At 34.5% G+C, this 21,666-nt stretch overlaps 1 protein-coding gene across 1 annotated transcript in view; it reads right to left on the reverse strand.

Moving 5' to 3' along the window:
* LOC120627372 (coiled-coil domain-containing protein 92-like) overlaps positions 1–21,666 on the reverse strand; it is a 52,045-nt gene that overhangs the window by 13,198 nt on the left and 17,181 nt on the right. The gene's annotated exons all lie outside the window — the stretch shown is intronic.

Here is a 21,666-nt window from a genome sequence, read left to right on the forward strand (position 1 = left end):
GAGCAAGCGGTAGATCTTAATTAATGTTAGCTACAAGAAGTGAAATGAATGGCTTCAATACCGCGTTAATTACGAAATTATGATTAAAGTCAGCGTCTTGTGGAACTAACGCTTCTGCCTATAATGTGTAATCTAGTAAACAGTATATGTTTGATAGATATTTACTTGTCTTGTAGACAACCTAAACACAACCGTTTTGTAGTTATGGTGGCATACTTCTCTAAACGAGCTCTGTCGCAAGAAGCTCTACCTCTTCTCCTAAAACATATTATATTATGTGTATATATTATTGGCGGTGATAGCTCAGTGGGTAGAACTTCGAATCCACTTCGGAGGAGCAAGTTCAAATCCCAGCACGCAACTCTAACATTTCTAAGTTATGTGCGTTTTTAGTAATTCACAGTCATATCAACCCATTACCGGCCCAATATAGCACGCGAATCAGAGTTAAGGCCGTAGTTAACCACGCTGGCCCATTGCGGATTGGTGGACTCCACACACCTTTAAGAACATTATCGAGAACTCTTAGGCATGCTGGTTTCCTCACGTCGTTTTCCTTCACTGTTTAAGCATGTGATATTTTAATTACTTAAAACGCACATAACTTAGAAAAGTTAAAGGCGCGTGCTGGGATTCGAACTCGCCTCCCGAACTTGAAGTAGAGCCTACCCACTGAGCTCTCACCGCTTCAACATTAGTATGGATAGCTATAATTATTGTATGTTGCTCTCCGTCTTTTCAACAAACCCTACGCCAGAAATCAAAGGTTGCTTATTTAAGGCAAGGCCACAGATACAAACTTTCGCATTTATAATAAAAGAAGATACTTAAAAGTAGGTTAAAATAGCAATACAATTAATATTCTGTTAAAGCACACAACAAATATGGAGAGGCTTTTTCATCTGGCCGGTATAGCCAATATCCGTGAAACAACCTGTGCTAGTATGTTCAATGTCAATAAACCGTGCATTGATTCCGTTAAGGTTATTGAAAGTTTACTGAAATTCAATTTACAGGCATATGTGCTTTCGCGATATTTACCACGGAGCATAGCGTTTTGAATCCATAGTAATTCCAATACCAACATCACTTTGACGATTTGTAGAACGGTTGTATGGCTTCAGTTGAATCCCTACTACCATATGGTTAACGCGAAAGTGTTTTTGTTTGTTTTTACTTCATTAACGAAGCAATTAATGCTACGGATAGAAATGATTTTGCATGGAAAGTAACATAATAATAAAAGACGGCAATAAAAAGAAGCATATTATATTATGAAAATGAAGCTTAATTTGATATACTCCACGCACAGCAGGAAAATCTGTATGGTGTAATTTATAATTTCTTCCATCCTTATACTCCACACAAAACCAGATCTTCGGTAATATAGGTTACATTGCCACGCACGTTTCGCTCCGAAACCGGAGCATCCTCAGGAGATGTTGACTTTACAATGAATAATTTTTAAGTCAAAATATGACTGTGAAATTATTCTATACGTCTAGGATACCAGCGTATGTCAGTGTTTTCGTCTGCTTAGATTTGACTGATATCCCGAGAGATTCAGGAAATTTCTCATCAGTACCTATAAGTCAAAGTCAAATATTTATTTATTTTGATGCGTACATTACATGTAAAATATAACATAGGAGTGAGTTGATGGCGATAAATAAATTCGTCAACTTAAAACTAAAGCTACGAGGGTTCCAAACGCGCCCTGGTCTAAGAAAAAGCCCACAACAAACTTAGCCGGTCGTTATTTTTTTTTGTTATCACCATCTCACATTGTCCTTTAAAAACTTATTAAAGAAGCAACCTGGTTATACTCAGTACTTTTCTCGAGATAATAAGATACAGACAATCATCATCATCAAATCAACGCATTACCGGCCCACTACTGGGCACGGGTCTCCTCCCACAATAAGGAGGGGCTAAGGCCGTAATTCACCACCCTTTGAGAATATAATTCAGAACTCTCAGGCATGCAGGTTTCCCACGATGTTTTCCTTCACCGTTGAAGGAATTGATATTTCAATTGCTTAAAAAGCATATTACTTAGAAAAGTTTGAGCTGGGAATCGAACTCGGTCTCCCGAAAGTGAAGTCGAAGTCCTACCTATTGGGCTATCACCGCTTCTACAGATACAGATAAACATAAAGAAAAAAAAAATCATGATTCAGTATTTATGATAACTTTTCTTATTTCGTTAAACAAACGCGGTGTGTCCTAGAGTAACTTATTTTGAAAAATTAAATATAATATTAATTGCAAGTTAGCTTTAGGAAGTCCTTAATCCATAGCTAGTGTTGCCCAAATGCAAGAACAAGACGAGACTTAGCCAGTCTTGGTCTTGGTCTTGCGCCAATACACCTGGTCTTGGTCTTGGTCTTGGTCTTGCGCTCCCAGTCTTGGTCTTGGTCTTGGTCTTGCAGCAAGAGTCTTGCAAGTCTTGCAATTACCTATTAGTCTATTACTATTTATTAAAGTTTACTTTAAATCTTAGAAAAACGTATTAGAATTGGAACATTGTGAGCTTGTATTAACATAGCCATAGTAAAGATCAAGCAGATTAATAAATAACTGAAGATTTGATAAGAAATTCGAAAAATCAACTGACCTATATGTCGTTTTCCATGGAAGTAACTGTTTCTTAATAAACATTTATGATTTATAAGCTTACATTTGCTAAAACATGTAAAAAAACAAATTAATTACAATAACTTGACTGTATTTTAAAGAACAATACTTATCTGTCTAGAAAGAGATTGAACCCTCAACTTATAAGAAATTTAATAAAAGAGTTTTACGATTTATCATTTATTTGAATAAAGCTGAAGAGTTCGTTTGTATGTTTGATGACAGAAGTTTTAAAATAAATAAATAAACCCTGAACGTCACTATACCTCCAAAGTTACTATTCCTCGTGGACAAAGTCGCGGGCACAGCTAGTAAATACTTACTCTCATCATCTCTCTCAGAGATATTCGAACACTTTTTTGCTATTTTTTCTTGTAAAAACTTAAGAAATATAATGACTAAATGTACAATAATAGTACCTAAGTAATTAGTTTAAAACCATATAAGTAATCAATATTATAATTACTTACTAGAATGAATTATTATGACATCTACTACCTATCCTCACCATTTTATCCTAATCATAATACTACTTGCGTGATCAGTATAATGTATTCATTTTCATTCTAAGCACTCTGAAACTTATTTATTCTTTGGAACACCTGTAGGTACTCTTAAAATTCGAAATTATTTTGCATGAATAGTGTCAAATGTTATGATTTCGGCGCGGCGGCAACGATTGTTTTAGATTTCAAAAGAAGCCGCCGGCGCGTGTATCATAACCATGTACTTCCGAAAAGCGGCAAATTTCTTTGAGAAGTAAGTACAAAACCTTTGATGCCGCATTATCAAAGTGCCGATGGTTAAAACATAACTATGCATGCACTCAGTTTGATTTTAATAGATATTTTTTTATTCGCTATGTTTATGGTATTAGTCGTAATGCGCATAGGTCCAGTTTTTCATATTCTTTGATATAGTTTTTTGCGTCTCATAGAATTCCTAAGCGTACCTACCTACCTTTACACCGAACTGTTACACCTAACTACTCCGTGAAATAGCGCTAAGTCCTAGCTGCAAGACGCAAGAGTCTTGCAGGCTATGTCTTGTTCTTGCTCAAGTCTTGCACGGTCAGTCTTGGTCTTGGTCTTGCTAAAAATACGCGGTCTTGTTCTTGGTCTTGGTCTTGCAAAAACGCAAGAACAAGACCAAGACTGCAAGACCAAGACTGAATTTGGGCAACACTATCCATAGCTAAAGATTACTGATTTTGGATTATTACAAACTTACATAGCAACTATTGACAAAGAAATTTAGCAACTGATATTTTGAAATCACATAATATATGATTGATTTTTGTAGTCCAAGCGGTACAAAATTAATACTTTTATATAGACGTATGTAATCATGCTTTTAATACATGAATCATATATAATTACATAAATAGAATGTTATAGTGATTCCTTGTTACTGTCATCATGTATTTTATTTAGTTACAACCTTAGTTGGAAGGCAAGAATACAGCACACGCAAGCAAAACCGATGAAAGAGCCTTTGCTCGCTTATTTATTGTTTTTTTTACCTGTATTAGTATTTTTGTGTGCCATAAAATTTTCAAACAAACTAAGAGCTAGTATTCCATTCTATTGACAAAAGAAAATTGTTCATTGTTTAATATAGTTACCGAACAACATTATTCGAAATAATTTCTCATCCATATATAATTTCCATGTTAATAAACTGGACGAATGCACAGTTTTTTATTTCGTATCCGTGACGCGACACCGAAAGATTTAATTGTTTGCAGCAGTACGTGACGCGGTGACGGTCGGCTTCATTCGATACGCAAAAACCTATCTACGCCGTGACATGTTTTACTGACGCTTTTAGTGTATTGTTTTCTGATCGCACAATACATTCCAATTGTAGTGCTATGTAAGATTTATTTCTACACAGACGGGATTTTAATATTTTTGCGTAACTAACTAACTTAGTTTTTCAAATATTCTTTACTAGCTCATGTCCAGTTTCTTCATCCGAGTTTATTACGGTTTCTTACAATCCCGTGGGAACCGTATTTTTCCTGGGATATAAAGTAGCCTACGTAACTTTCTACTAACTCTATGCTAAAAATCAAGTCAACTGGTTACGTAGTTAAAGCGTGAAGTAACGACACACAAACAAACACACTTTTGCATTTATAATATTAGTAAGAATTTTCAGTAGGCAGAAGATTACAAGCTCTATTGAAAAGGTGATTTTTTTTAATTCGTCGAAAAGTACATAAAAGTTTATAATTTCAATTTAAACGGTGTCAAACATAAACTCCTAAGAGTTTTACCGTTACATCCTAAACGGTCGACAGTTATTGGTCGTGTATAACTACATGCAAAATTCTAAAATTATATTTATGCTAAACTAAATTCCACCAATCCGCACTGGGCCAGCGTGGTGGACTACGGTCTTAACCCCTTCTCATTATGGCAGGAGACCCGTGCCCTGTAGTGGGCTGGTAATGGGTCTATATAATGATGATGAAACGAAACTAAATGATCATTAACTAATGAAAAGTGGCGATAAATAATAATTACTTAATTAAAAATATACAGCTAAATTTGGGTAGGTTACGTTAAGTACTTAGATAATAAATGTACAGAGTACAAACCATTTGTATACGTATCAAGACTTTGCAGTAATCCATCTTATTCTCTTGAAATTTGCATACTACTGAGTAGTTTGTGGGTAAAAGGACAACGTTTAGTATTATTTTAAGTGAACTTTGTGTGCACTTGAAAGCAAAACTGTTTTCTTTCATGTACCTTTCATTATTATTAAGATGGGGGGAAGAAAGAGTTCGATCGCGTTCCTGCTAGTCGTTCATTGGTGTATGACAATTCTTTTATGGTAAAGGTGGTTAATTTATGGAATGAGTTGCCAATATAAGACAGTCCAAATTATTAAATATCTTTAAATCGCGGTTAAAAGACTATTTCCTGTCTAGTATGTAGCAAAATATCTATGTATTTTATGTGTATGTTTAAATAGTAATATGTATTTAACTTTATATATTCATATATATATATATATATATATATATAAGAAGTTGAAGAAACATATTACAGAAAACGGGATAGTGCAATACTTAAATACACATATATAGTAAAAACCTATATATATATATATATATATATATATATATATATATGTTGTTATGTTATATATTTAACTTTTTATATAAATGAATATATAAAGTTAAATACTATTATTTAATATATTATTATTGCACTATCCCGTTTTCTGTAATATGTTTCTTTAACCAAAGGTTGTCTGGAGGAGATCGCTTCAAGCGATAAGACCGCCTTTGTGCATATGTATATTATCGTTTTTATTTTATTTTTTATTAACCTGGTTTTATATTTGTATGTGCAATAAAGACTTTGTCTTCTTCTTCTTCTTCTTTAATCTGCGGCACACAACTTTCACTTATCTTTATTGATATTATTGTTGTATCAGACGATGCAAATATTTCAGGTCAATTTCTAGTAACGTGAGTCTAAGTCTGATAACTTACACCCCGCGAAGTAATATGACTAAAATTTACGTAACACGCACCATTTCTATAAATAAGTTGTACTCTGAAGTCTTCACAAGAATCTTATGAAGAATACACCTACGTGTTGTTTGATATTTTGAAGCTCACTAAAAGAAACATTTCATGAAAAAAAGGTGATGTAATAAATGATTTAAAAGTTTTAGAGCATAACAGACAGATAGAAGGACAGGCGAATTAAGTTAACTTTAACCCAAACAAACTCAGAGATCCAGCGAAAACAGTAGGCGAAATATAATGAGAGTAAAATACCTATAAACATCTACAGCGAATGTCGACTAAAAGGAAAAAAGAAAGCTTCCATTAAGCATTAATATTTCTAAAAATACTCCTCAGCAGTCAGATAGTATCGGGGAGAGAGTTCCAGAGTTGTATGGCTGGAATGATAAAGGAATTACGGTTGAGGAAGGAGTTGAAACGCTCAATTTTTATACCTGTATGTTTTTAGTCGTTGAATGGTTGAAGTATTACCAAAGAAATTGATTACACAATATTTTTACGTGTATTTAGATTATTCTGAAGATAACTTTCCATAACCAATGCATATATTTAAACAAAGTTATAATATAATTTGTACCATTATAATTTATAGAAAAGATTGCTTGGTTCGCTTAATTTTCATCTTACGCATCAAATAATTCAATCATAATCAAATATCAACCCATTTCCGGCCCAATACAAGGCACGTGTCTCCTCCAACAATGGGAAGGGGTTAAGGTCATAGTCCACCATGCTGTCCTAGTGCGGATTGGTGAGATGGAAATGTCGTAAAAAAACACACAACAGCAGGGTTATTCTCAAAACGGTGTTACAAAAATTCTGGAAAGGAATTAAACTTTTGTTAACTACAACTTCTGGGTGCTAGATATTTTACTAAATTGCTAAGCATATAACAATTTTGCTAAGAAATAAATTAAATTATGTTGGATACACAGCGAATGTTCATGACGGTGTCATTGGCTATTTTGATATAAATACGAGTGCATTAGTGAAACACTTCAGTCTTGTGTTGAGACTCAGACGGTGATACCTCTCAGACGTTATCAATAGTTTGCCGTTCGAAACGGTAGGAGACGCACTATAAACAGACGTACTTGACGTAAAACAAGTGCTCTTAAAGTAGGCATAAATTTATTACAACGAATGTAATTTGAAATTGGCTGTTTCTTTTTTACGAAATGAAGCGCGTTCACTGGTGGAGATAGGTATTTAGTAATAAGTTCCCAATTTCGAGGCGATGAAGTGGCTTAGCAATGAGAAAAAAAGACGTGATAACAACAGATAGGCACTAGAATTCCAGAACAAAAAAAAGTCAACTTTATTGACTTGGATAAAATACATAAAGATCATCAAAACATTCTGAAGAACTTATATGTCTTTTTGAGACTCATTGAAATTAAATTATGTACCTTTCTATTTACTTACTATGAACAATTTTATATTGTCGTATTAACTGGCCCTTTGAAATAAATTTTCCTCGTCGAATCTTTATTAAACACGTCTTGCCAAAGGAAAATAATATAGCTACTTGATTACAATCCAAAGCCTATTGCTCTGATCACAAAGTAAACTTTTGCTAAGCTGAATGCGACCTTATTTTTGTAACAAACATAGTTCAGGTTTAATTAATCCCTAAATCAGAGTAGCGAGAAACCGCAAAACTGTTGTACTGGGATATTGCTTAAAGTTCTGTAAGGGAAACCTAAAAATTTCCAAGGGAACTTACCATTGTTCCAGACGCCGCTGACATTAAAATGTACCATAAAATTATTGGAATAAAGTGTATTTTCAAATATATCGATAATAATGTATGTTATACTTACTACTTTCCGTAAATTTCCGATCAGCTTTATTGTATAAGGCCCGATGTATACTGCTGGGGTGCTGGGATAAAGCCGTTCACTAACGTACGTGTAACATTCATAAGCAATTACAGCCCATTGGGTTATACTTCAGCCTCCCTTTCTCACCTTCCACTTTCCAGATTTATGTGCGTTTTTGATTAAAATATCACAAAATTTACTCTATTTTATCTATTATGGGGAATCCTTACCACTGATTAAGCGTTCCGGTCGCGTAGAAACCAAGAAGAGGTATGAGTTATAAAATACGTACCCATAACAGTTTAGCCGCTAACATCTTTGACTGCACTGTCACTTGCAGTGGTATAAAAAAATTGTTTTTGAAATCGCATTTATATATCTCCCTTTTATATAAAAAGCTTTTATAGCCAAAATAGTGAAACATAAATAAATTTAAACTGGTTATTATTATATATTTAAAATGAAAATTTTATAGTGTTATCGTTTAAATTATTTTTAATAAATACGTTAAGTAATTAGAACAAAATAGTTGATACTCGTAGGTTATCAACGAAGATATTTAATGTCCATATAACAAAAAGTTCGGTTGCGCGCATGCTGGCAGGGCAAAGTACGATGCGAAAAGAACACTTCTCACTTACAAGAAGTCAGGAATTTTACGCAGACGAAGTCGCTGGCATCCGCTAGTAACCTATATTGTCTCTTATATACTTACTAATATCCGGAGACCTTGATAATCATGACATATTAACCTGCCATATTAAATTGGTATGAACCGCCGGCGAGCGACAAAGTTCGGGCCCAAATTGACCATGTTTTAATCTTGTAAGAATTATAGCGGTTAAGGTCTACCGTCATGAGTCTCAAGAGCAAGCTAGGCTTTAAATTATCTTGTGCTAAGTATAGCATAAGTATAACAATTTCAGTGATGACTTCCGGATCTGAACCGTGGTCGCTTACTATGAGCCTTATAAGAAGGCACAAAGTTATTCCGATAGAGAGAGCTAAGTAAGGAGTATCTTCACGTGATCAAATCAGAATCAGGAGATCCCCAGAAGAACTACAGTTACCCAATATAGCACAACGAGTCGCGTAGATAAAGTGGAAAATGAGCGGGGCATGGGGTTGGGGTCCTAAGGTGCTGGAATAGCGACCTCCGCACCGGTAAAAGAAGCGTTGGTCGGCCCCCAACGAGTCGGACACACAACTACAAACGAGTTGCTGGGAGCCGCTGTAAACAAGCGGCCCAGGGCCCTAGGTTTTGGAGCTTTCTACAAAAGGCCTATGTGTACCAGTGATGTGATGACCACGATGATGAAGTATGCCATAGTTAGCGATCATGTTTTGGAAGAATAGCAGGGCAGCGACTAAGGGCTAGTGTCTTTCTTGTACTGTTTATACAAAATAAAAGGATGCCTTATAAGACGGCTCAAAGTCAGCGGGCAATGGAGAGATCTATGCGTAGGTATCCCACCTGCTGAGGTAAGTGATAAAATGAATGACGAAATTCGTAGAGAGGCTAGATTGACATACGAGTTGCGAAACTAGTGGTAATGGCGGTAGACGGATAGGCGTTGGAGACCCTAGGTAGTTCTCCAGAGTAGAGTTGGCCGACAGATAACATCAAGGGAATCGCAAAAAGTCTCTGTATACAAAGATGGAGTGTGGAAGTTCTTGCGAAAGACGTAAATTCAAATTGAAAATTCTTTATTTGGAAAAATATGGTAGGTACTAAAAACTTATATATAGATGTTTTTGTTTCACGCATATTATTCATTCACATCAGCGTCCAGTTATTGAGATAAATTAAGAAGCATAATACCAGCAAAACATACTTTACCGGTTGATATGACGAAGTGGATACATTTTTGAAGGATTATGACCATCGTGGGATGCTGTAGAATATTTTTTGTTTTACGAGTATATGAAAAGATTTAAATTAACACCAATCGCTACTATCGTAAAATTGTCGTTTCCGTCTGTCAAAGCAATGTAACTTCCGTTCGTAAACTCGAAACTTGCACACTTTACACGGGTTATTATTTCTTTTCGCTAATCATTCCTGATTTAAATAAACACATTACCCTTCCGTTACTTCTTCGTAGTCAGGCAAATAAGAATGTCTCCTAAAATTTTAATATCCACGCAATAAACCTCGGTACACACGTCCTAAAAAATCTTCTATTAGCCCCCAACATTAGCGCCCGTAATAATAAAACTCAGATATCCCGGTAGGTACCTACTTCCCGGGGACCCGATTCCTTTATTAGCAAACATCCGGGCTTTACGCTGACGACTTTTTTATTTCCGCTTATCCCGGGCTGCTATATTTTTTTGAAGACGTAAAATATTTTATGCCTCGTCGCGAGCTTGACGTGACAATTAAGATGCGGATGGTGCTTTATGTGTTCGGCGAACTCACGTAGTGGTATTTTGATTTATATTTATTACTAGCTGTTGCCCGCGACATCGTCCGCGTTTGTTTTCGTTTTTAAAGCATTAATTACAAACAGTTTATTTACTTTCACCATTTTTCCCTAAAGAAGTATAACTTCAAAAATTCGGGTGTAGTTTTTAAAAATATTTTTACAACTTTTTTTTTAGGCGTGGTCGTTAAACTTTTAAACTCGCTATAACTTATACATTAAATGTCCGATTAGAATGAATTAAAAAGTATTACAGCTTTATAAATATCCTTGACGATTAAACTATTTATTTGCATAAGAATTAAACACTGTGGTACTAAATTTTTTACTGGTGATTTAATAACATTTTAGAAAGCTACTATTGTTATATTGTGTAGTCTTTAAACTTTTAATCTCGCTATAACTTATACATTAAATGTCCGATTAGAATGAATTAAAAAGTATTATACTGCTTTATAAATATCCTTGACGATTAAACTATTTATTTGCATAAGAATTAAACTGGTGATTTAATAACATTTTAGAAAGATACTATTGCAACTTAACTTTGATAGTTAGACATACATCTTCACGGACTTATTTGATCAATTATGATTGAATTTATAGTGACCTAACTAACTGGTAACTTTAGTCATATAGTACGTAATTATTATGTATCATCAATAGTTTTCTCAGTGCAAGCCACGTATTAATTGAACAGGTATAATTTTGCTTCTTTGGGGTTACATTATAGCAATTTTCTTAAGGATCTCCAATTTTTTCGGTAAATTAATTATAGCCTCTGTTACTTCGTGATAGTTTATCTTTACAAACAAACAAACAAAAAAATCTTTCTTCTTTATTATTTCAGTATAGATAAAAATAACGTTTAAATTAATGTTGCAGTAATAGTGGGTAAGGCCTTCGGCTTTCCTTTCGAGGGGAGCGAGTTCAAACCCCGGGACGCACTTCTAACTTTTCGGAGTTACGTGCGTTTTTAAACTAAATATAACTTGCTCCAACGGTGAAGGAAAACATTGGAAGTAAGCCTGCATGCCTGAGAGCTCTCCAAAATGTTCTCAAAGGAGTGTGAATACGAATCCTTAAATTTCCATCGTGGTAGACTACGGCCTTACCCTTTCTTCTTCTGAGAGGAGACCCGTGCACTGTAATTGACCGGTAATTGGTTGATTTGATGTAAAAAAAAAATCTAAACAAAAATTATAAAGGAAAGATTTTTTTGTTTAAAAACAAAAACAAATGCGAGCGAAGTGCCGGGCAAAATCTTAGTTAAAATTCAAACAAACATTCGTGTCAATAAAATGTGTCAGACCTTTCCCGCTATTTTAAATAATTAATTATAATTTGATTTGGAAGAGCTCAAATAAGTCATGATACTCTGCGTCCCTAGAAGCGAATTTAGCAAGGCGATTGTTTGTATGTAGAGAAAACTTTAGTGAAAACACAATGTTCGAAATGATTCACAACCAAACCGCTCAAGTATAACTCACGGCTCGCAAATATAAACAACATTCGAAACCTATAAAGAAATTAATAAACCGCATCCAAACCTGGAACGAAGACCAATAAACTGTTTGCCATTTAAACTGCCATAAAGGTAAATGTTCTCGCTCCTAGGGGCGGGTCTTTTATGAAGCAATCACGCCACCTTTCGGCAAACTTTACGTTCACTTTGAATACGTACAATTACGAGGTTATTACTCGTTCAGAATTGTTTTCTGTTGGAATACGAATTTATTATTATGTATTGTTCAATATTGCTTATTGATAGACCTTAAAATTTATCCTTGAGCATACAATTCAAAATTCAAAATTCATTTTTTTCAAGTAGGCCTAATATAAGCACTTTTGAAACGTCAAGTCTGTCTGTTTGTAGTAACTCTACCACTAATTCGGAAGGCAGATTCTACCGAGAAGAAGCCGGCAAGAAACTCAGCAGTTGCTCTTTTCCAAAATAAACAATTTACATTTTACATTTTTACATTCATTCTTCCGTCTTGTGAGAGATGAAAGCGGAGCCGGAGGCTTCCAAGCAACCTTGTCATTAAGAAATTCATCAATTGTATAGTAACCTCGCTGTTATAAATTAGTTTTAACGTATTCAGACTTCACTTTATGTGATCCCGATAGTCCACATTGGCGCAGCATTGGTGTCATAACCCAATTCTTGATTGTCTATGAGAGAAAACGTTCGTCCAAATCATGGGGAACTATTTGAGGGGATCAGTTCAGGCTGATGAATATGTTATTCTATTTTTTAATTTTCTTAAACATGCTTTAGTACCAGCGGCGTGCACTTCATACAGGCACAAAAGCACTATCTACCCTAAAATTTTTGTATAACTCATAAATGAGAAGAATTTTATGCTATATGCATAGTGACTGCACAGTACTGAGCATTTTATAACTCGCTGGAAATAACTGTGACTCGATGTTATTGTTCACTGTTTTCTTGTTCTTATTTTTAGATTCATTAATAAGGTTTTATTTGAGCTATGATTTATAATTAATTTATCATTATCACCCATTACGGGCCGCTATACGGCGCCGGCCGGCTTCTTATTATAAGTTTAGTCCACCGATACTCTTCTCACATGAGACTTCACACGCTCTTGAGCACACTATGCAGAATTCTCAGGCATACAGATTCACTCACGACATCTTCCTTCACCGGCAACGATCATGTATTTAATATTATTTTATTATATAACATCTATATACATTTAAATATAATCACTTGAAAAATCCATAGTTGTGTCAGATGATTTTTTTGTTATGTAATAAAAAATACTTTTTATATTTAGACTCATTATTCATAATTTCTGCTAATTTGTAATTTTGCAATAAGTGATTTATATCCTTATGATTTTTGCCTGTCTGTCTGTTTGTCCGGTCTAAATTTTACAATGGTGCCCAGAAGGATGTTAGGAAATCAAACTTTAATGATGATGAAGCTTGGAATCTTGCCACTTTCCAATTTTATTGAATTCTAGGCAACCGATAATCAGCTCTGTTATTGGATGCGTACAGAGGTGAGATGACGATTTCACTATCTTGAAACACGAGTCTCTGTTGGAGAAGATTTTATTTTGATAACATACATTGAAGAAACCATAACATTTATTATTTCTTAAAGGAGAATCAGCTCGAAACCTCATCTGTCTCCTACGGAAAGTTATTAAAGAAATTTGGAATGGTAAAAAATTGAATAAACAATAACAGCATGGTGGACAAAAGGATAAAATAATGTAAAACCTATGACAGCCATAAAGTTTACATAAACATTTAAGCAATTACAAATTTCCCTTTTGCTGCACAAAAAGTAAACGTAGTAAAAAGTAAACTCTCAAGTGAAATCAAATAAGTAGAACAAAACGTAAAAGCGACATTTAGCCAAGACAAATACGTATGTGAAGAGATAAACTCAAACTAAAAGATTAAACTACCAAAATGTCTTCAAAACGCGAGTCTACACGTAAGTCGTAAACTTTACGAATCAAATTCGACTCAGAACTCTCTGTTTCGACACTTGAACTTTAGACTGCGAACTACAAAACTATGTTATAGCGTGCGAGTAATTTAGAACTTTAGAATATGGTAATATGATTGTTATTCCAAGTGATATTATGAGTCAAAGTTGCACTGTATCTTAAAATGGATGTTAGGCGCAGGTGATGCCTATATTTAGTGGATAATTAAGTTAAGTTTAAGCTAAACTGCTTTTGAAATGTAAAGAGGCTATAATAATGTTGTGTAGGCAGACAGTTGTTTTTTATTCGATCTTTGTAAGGCAATGTTTATACAGTCGAATATATTTTATAGAGAAAAGCTAAGAAATCGTTATAAGCCAAAAAAAGAAGAAAAATGTTAAATAATTATCTTTTCCACATTATTATACAATGTCATCAAAAAAATGTGTGTTGTGAAAAATGGACTATGGTACTTGTTTGTCTGTTTTTTAATAGATACGTGGTGGTCTTGTAGACATTTAAACATCCATACATAAACGTGTCTGTCCTTTACAAACTGGAATCCGACCAAGGATACTTTTTAACACAATAAACGATTCGTATGGAATATAATGAACAATAAATAATTAGGATTAATATGTATACAGTTCTCTATACACTTTTTCTCTGATACTACGCTCAAGAGGCGGTACATTTTACAATGCACTATTGTTACCTACGTGTGCATCGTAATTTTCAACCATATTAAACTCTTACTACTTAGGTTCAATATTATATTAGCAAAAAAGTATATATCACAGAGCAAAAGCGGAAAACCGAAAAAATTGCACATTTACCAATAACAAACCAGCGGGGCCGATAAAATATGATCGTCCGATTGCTGATTTTTTCTGTCTCGGAACGGACCGGGCCGTTTATCCCCCGGAACTAATACAATCATGTCGGGAAGTGTTTTTTCTTTTTACATTTGAAAAATTGCCGAGTTACCCGTTGTTTATTACGCGCATTATTAAACTTGACGGGTTAGTCGTTATTAGAGTGCAATTCACAGAGATAATTTTATAATAATTCTGTTACTAAGTATATTATATTTTGGTAGATCTTAGGTTTTATTAGATTCTTGAGATACATTTTTCTTTACTCGGAAAATTGCTTTGTGTTAATAAATGCTTCTGACCACTTAAATAAACCCAGTTTGCAACAATCTTTAGCAATATTCTATATGCCAAATTCTCATTACTGTAAGCACTGCTTTCTTTAAATTCAAACAAAATATACGGCAACCGTCGAAACCTAGGTTATAGGTTCTCCAAATCATACTCTAAAACCAACCATAAAGTGACAAACTCCTCATACAACAATTAATATAAAAACTACCGTGTGCAACCGGTCTTATGTAATAAAAACAGAGGCTCTCCAATTTATTCCTTTAAAAGAAAACATTTACCTGTAGACCACTGAAAGCGCGTTTTTATTTTCGTTTTCCACTGTACCTTTGAAAGGGCGCTTATGGATTTGTTTAAAAACCGAAAAAACCTGTTCGAGATATACAAGTTGATGTTAAGGGCTACCGGCAGACTGGAGAAATCGAAACATTTTTGTCGAAGTTACCTATATAGAATGAATACTTTAGCTGACATAAAAGTTGTTTGTTATTTATCCGCATCTCGTAATTCCCATGGAACTCATCAGAATGCCATAACTGTTTGTCGACACTAAAACAATAATAATAAACATATGAAGATAAGTATACGAGAATCATTTTACTCGTGTCTACTTTTTATGGTTAATATTACTATTAGATAACATACTGAGGTGGTGATAAGCACATTAAAATACATTTGAATATAGGAAAATTTGTTCTATAACCACGCACTATTAAAACCAACTCAGCTTAATTTTTAAAATGACTAATTCAAATTTAAATTTAAAAATGTTTTAGTCATGTAGACCTCATCACAGGCACTCTCCCACAATAAGTGTTATTTTTTTTATTTAAGACCTAAGACAGATTATGACATTACAGAAACATGGGTAAAGTAACATAAGTCAGACAGTAAATGTGGCGAACTTTTAACTACTATGCTTAGTACAAAAATAGTAATAGTATAAAAAAAGTACAAAAAAGATAGAACAAAACAATACAAGAAAAATATAAACTGTTTTTAGTGGCAACTAAGTACTATATCTGTTTTGCATCCTAGGGCGCAAAGGCGGTCGAGTTGCAAGTGATCTTTCAAACGCAACCCGAGCGTGAGATGCCTATATAATGGTGGTAACTTACATGAACATGCACACTATATATACGTAATAACTACAAAAATATAGTTTCTAACGTATCATCGTGTCAACCCATTACCGGCCCACTACAGTGTACAGGTCTCCTTCCACAATGGGCATGGGAAGGGGTACAGGCCACAGTCCACAACGCTGGCCTAGTGCGGATTGGTGGACTCCACACTCCTTTGAGAACATTATGGAGATCTCTCAGGCATGCAGGAAATGTTTTCCTTCACCGTTTAAGCAAGTGATATTTTAATTTAACAGTATGCAAAACTTCATAATAAACTAATTGATTTTAGGGCTAGGGCAATCTGCAATGACACTCGCGGATTTTATATAATTTATATCCAATTAATAATTTAAAAATATCTAATAAGAAAAAGAATATAACTATCACAATTCATTAATATACGTGCATGTCAAGTTATAAAGTAAAATACAAAATATCTAATGTCATAATATTGTCAGCCTTAGTTCAAACTTTCAATATCAGTAATTTAATTTATTTTTGATACACATCATTCAATTCTATAATTAAAAAAAAATCCATCAGCCATTTCCTTCATAGTTTGGAGAGGCATGGCCCGTATCTGTGCTAGTATTCATCGCAGCTATATTTTTTTTTTTTTTTAATATGTTCCAATTATATTTTCGCACACACAAGTTTGTTTCGATATCTTTGGTTTTAATTTAAATCGCCTTTGCTATAATGAACTGATAAAAAACCTAATTACATAAATTAGTAATAATTTGCAAAGATAGATAGAAACAGAGCACTTAGTCATTTGCATAATTGAATTCAAACATCCCTGATTCCCGAACAATATAAACACTACAGTAACTTCACCTAATAAATTGAAGTTCGTGCGGGAATGTAGCAGGAACGCATCAAAGAGAAATTCCGGGAAGAGACTGTGAATGTCAGACAACTGATTTGATTAGATGCATTTTGTCGTCTGCGGACGTCCTAAGTATTTTTTGATACTGTTAAAGAAATTTTGCTACTAGGAAATATCTTTTAAGAATCTCTCAACTCTGTCTTAGTACTTTAATAATATATTCGATGTGAAAGGAATGAAAACATGAATAAAGATTTCTCTGAAAAACGTTTTCAAAAGAAACATATTTTCTTTTACTATATTGGTTAATGCGTCAACTTGAAGGGACGGCTATGTCTGGGGCACACTATGTTTTTATTTATTATTCAATAAGCGGAGATTATTAAATGTAACTTGACTATTGGGTAAAGACGAACATATTCATTTATTTTTTTGTAGTAGGAGAGCTTTTTGTGACAGAGCTCGTCCGGGGTCAACAAACTCTATATCATAGAAATATATTATATAGCTGTTCGTGAATACAACATATCATCGTATTTATTAGAATAAAATAAAAGGCCTTTGATTTTCAAAACATCGTGTAGTTATAGTATAAAGACTATTTATAAGAAGGTTGATATAATTATAAAATCGATATTATTTATAATTTTCATTTGAACATTAAAGGTAAAATTACTATCCACTGTTAAATGTTATGACATAGCTAAGCGAATGTTCGAGAAATACATAGTACTAAACTAAAACTAAACCACTATTACTACTTAAAATAATCTAACTATTAACATCCCACTGCTCAGCGCATGTCTCTTCACGAATAAGAAAGATGGCTTAAGAGCATACCAACAAGTTACTCCAATGCTGTTTGGTATTTAGTTGTGTAATATAAATGCGATTCAGCGCCTAACAAATCCGATACATGAAATTTTGCTCCCGATCCTGAATACGGATTCTGATCACGTAAAACAATTACAATATCGTAACAGATACATTGTCAAAACTCGTTTTGGTAAAGGGAGCTCTGTACGTAAGTGGTAAAATAAAATCATGCGAGGCCTCGGGGAACGATTACCGAGGCGGCCAGGTTAATGCATAAATAATGACTGCGTGGATCCAAACCTCCTTATGGACAGCCTTTTAAGAAAATATTTCCCTCACCGCAATGGAAGTCTGGACGGTACCAATTGAATTATTCGAGTGTCGGCTTTTCGGAAAGTGGATGAATGGTTTTTGGGCCCTTTTGGGGAAGGGAAGATATTCTGTTTGGGGATATTACATAGCATTTGGGGCTGGAATGCTGAGTTTTTTGAAGGCTAATATTTCTGGTTTAGTGCACATCATATCAACCCATTACCGGGCCACTACAGTGCACGGGTCCCCAAAATGTGAAGGGGTTAAGACCGTTGTCCGCCACGCTGGCCCAGTGTGGATTGGTGGACTTCACACACCTTTTTTGGGAACTCTCAGCTATGCAGGTTTCCTCACGATGTTTTTCTTCACGTTAAAGCAAGTGATATTTTAATGCTTAAAATGGGCATAACATAGAAAAAGGTGAGGTGCGTGCTAGGATTGAACTCGCCTGTCACACCTAAAAACACTATACAATCTCTCACTATATAACTACCCTGTAAAAGGTCACTTTCAGTGTTAATTTCGCCTTTGCACCCTAACATTATGTACTTTTTTCTTCGTATTGTTTTACTTGTGTTTTGGTGCTATAACGTTATTCTATCTATATAATAGTATAGTTTCAGACATCAATGCTGATTTTGAGAAAGGTATGTTAAAAAATAGGAGCCGTTGGAGGCAAGCGGCCCAGGACCGTGCATTGTGGAACTCCCTACAAAAGACCTATGTCCAGCAGTGGACGTCAATTGGTTGAGATGATGATGATGATGATGATGTTAAAAAATTAAAAAAATCTAAATTAATTTATTTCAAATAGGCCTAATATATGCATTTTTGAAACGTCAAGTCTTTCTGAAAGGCAGATTTTACTGAGAAGAAGCCGGCAAGAAACTCAGCAATTGCTCTTTTCCAACATCATCTTTTTACATTTTAACATTCATTTTTTTATCTTGTGAGAGATGAAAGCGTAGGTAAGGTAAGGTATGTCTCTAAGTAGTAGAATAAAATCATGCGAGCAGACACTAGGCCTCTGGGAGCGATTATCGAAGCGGTCAGGTTAATGCATAAATAACGATTGTGTAGATCCGGAGCTCTTGGGCAGCCTTTTAAGAAAATTTTATCCCGCCCTTTTAAAGGCTGTACTGTACGTAGAAATTGAATTACCTGTGCGTCGAGTCTCTCTGAAAGTGGATGAAGAGTTTTTTGGAGGTTTCTGAAGGATATTTCGGCCTTTAAGGATAGAGTTGTGCGGTCCTTTAGTAAAGGTTTCATTGTGCTTTTATTTTTTTATTCATACAACGATAGCTACATTTGGTAATGTATGTTTTTTTTAATGAAATCTTGGTGTTGGTGCTTTCATATGAATCCTATAAAATCTTGGCTTGATTTTATATGAATCTTTAAATTCATCGTAAATAACATGAGCGACTGACAATAGTAATTTCATTTTGTGAACCTAATATAACTTTATGAAGTTGTATACTTCATCAATAGTGTAAGACCAATATTGGTAAATATGTATATTAGCCATTTCATTGCCAATTTTGCATTTATGTTGATCCAAATTATAGCTTAATCCATTTACTTTAAGTCAATATGTTGAATGAATTAATGAATACACTTGTATTGTACAAAGAAAAAAAAAGTAGTTACAGAGATATAAATACAAAGCAAGAGAGTACAATTTGGTGGCCATTTCGCTACATAGCGATTTCTTCCAGGCAACCAAAGGCGTAAAAGGAAAAAACATATAAAAGAGGTAGGTGGTGCAATCAATAAGATTTAAAAATTATACAAATACATAAATATATGTTACTGTTATAAAAAAAAAAACACATGAGCGTGGAACTTATGGGAAATATTTCAGTACAGATAAAAAAAAAATTACCAACTCAAGTTGGTGACATTGAACAAATTGTCTCACGAATTTAAAACTTTCAAACAGTCAAACAATGATTATAAACAGTTTATTTCCCGTTCCATTTGCAAATATATGACATATGTATATATCGCAGGTATTTGGTACAACAATTGCATGCGAAATGACAATCAGTCAATGAAAGCATCCGCCCCTAAACAGCTCAAAGAGAGTAATTGGTCTACGTATTAGCGCTCAATCATGATATTGCAGCCAATAATGCAATTTAAATGCAAAAACGCCCGGGGCATTCGCAATATCCGTGATTTTGTATCGCACTTGTCTCTTTACAGAGTATGTCAATGTTTGAACGAGAGTGTAAAGGTATATTAGTGTTAACGGTCGGGTAGGTACTGTTTGTTTTTGAGGGTATACGATTTAAATACAGCAGGGCATGTTTTTTATGTTAATAGCAGATATCCGCAAGAGCTGCTACAGTTATTTTTAATATCATATAATTTTCTATAAATAAAAATAAATAAGAAATACGCCACGCTACTCCAATGCAGGTAGGCGGTCTTTATCAATTGCTTCACGTAAGAGGAATAACAACCGGGAACCAGTGATTGCTTACAGGCATTCAATTCCAGGTTCACACGCAGCCAGTTGATTTTTTATTAATACTAGCCTACGGCCACTTAGCTTATTGAAAGTTATGTAAGTGTATGTATATACGAGTATATGGCACTGATATAGCGAATCACTCCAAACAATCATTCGAAGCATAACTTTTCGAAATATAAAAATTTCTCCCGGCGAGAAATGACTCCATAGAGCGCCCTGTGTTGTGAAAGCAGAAGGCTAGAGCAAGTGGTATGATGACGGCCACGACCACTCTGGCAAGAGAGTGGTACTACAAAGAAAAATAGTATAAAAATTCAAAATTAATTTAGTCAAGTCCATCTGTTTCTAGTGACTAAGACTGGTTTATCGTGCTCATCATGTCAACCAATGAACGTCCACAGCTGGATATAGGTATTTTGTTGGGAGCTCCTAACACCACGGTCCTGTGCCGCCCGAGTCCAGCGGCTCTCTGCGACCCGCCTGATGTTCACCTTGGCTGGTGTCTACCAAGGCTGTGTTCACCGGTCGCAGCGTCCATCGGTTCTCCGAGCTATGTGCCCTGTCCATTGCCACATAGCTTCGTTACTTTTTGAGCTATGTCGGTAACTCTCGTTTTTCTAAAGATCTTCTCATTCCTGATTTGATCACGTAGCGATATTCTAAGTATAACTCTCTCCAGTACCCGCTGAGTGACCCTGAACCTTATTATGGTCGCTCACACCGGTTCGGTATAAATAAGAATAAGACATAGATAATACGTTATTAATAATATATTATAAATAACTAATATAGATCTAGAGTATTATATTTATTATAATAAACGTTTTATTTACTTAGATAAGATTAATTGATATATAATATGATAAGAATAACGGTATTCATTAAAGCACATTAAATTATAAGTATATTATTATTTACTTCTAATTTAAAAGATCTCAGACTTGTGTCACAGGACACTGGTTCCACCAAAGTGGGAGAAATTAAAAAAAAAAACACCGGTTTGGTAGGCAGATTTTACCGAGTAGAAGCCA

This window comes from Pararge aegeria, chromosome 11 (genome assembly GCF_905163445.1).
Source record: "Pararge aegeria chromosome 11, ilParAegt1.1, whole genome shotgun sequence".
NCBI lineage: Eukaryota > Metazoa > Arthropoda > Insecta > Lepidoptera > Nymphalidae > Pararge > Pararge aegeria.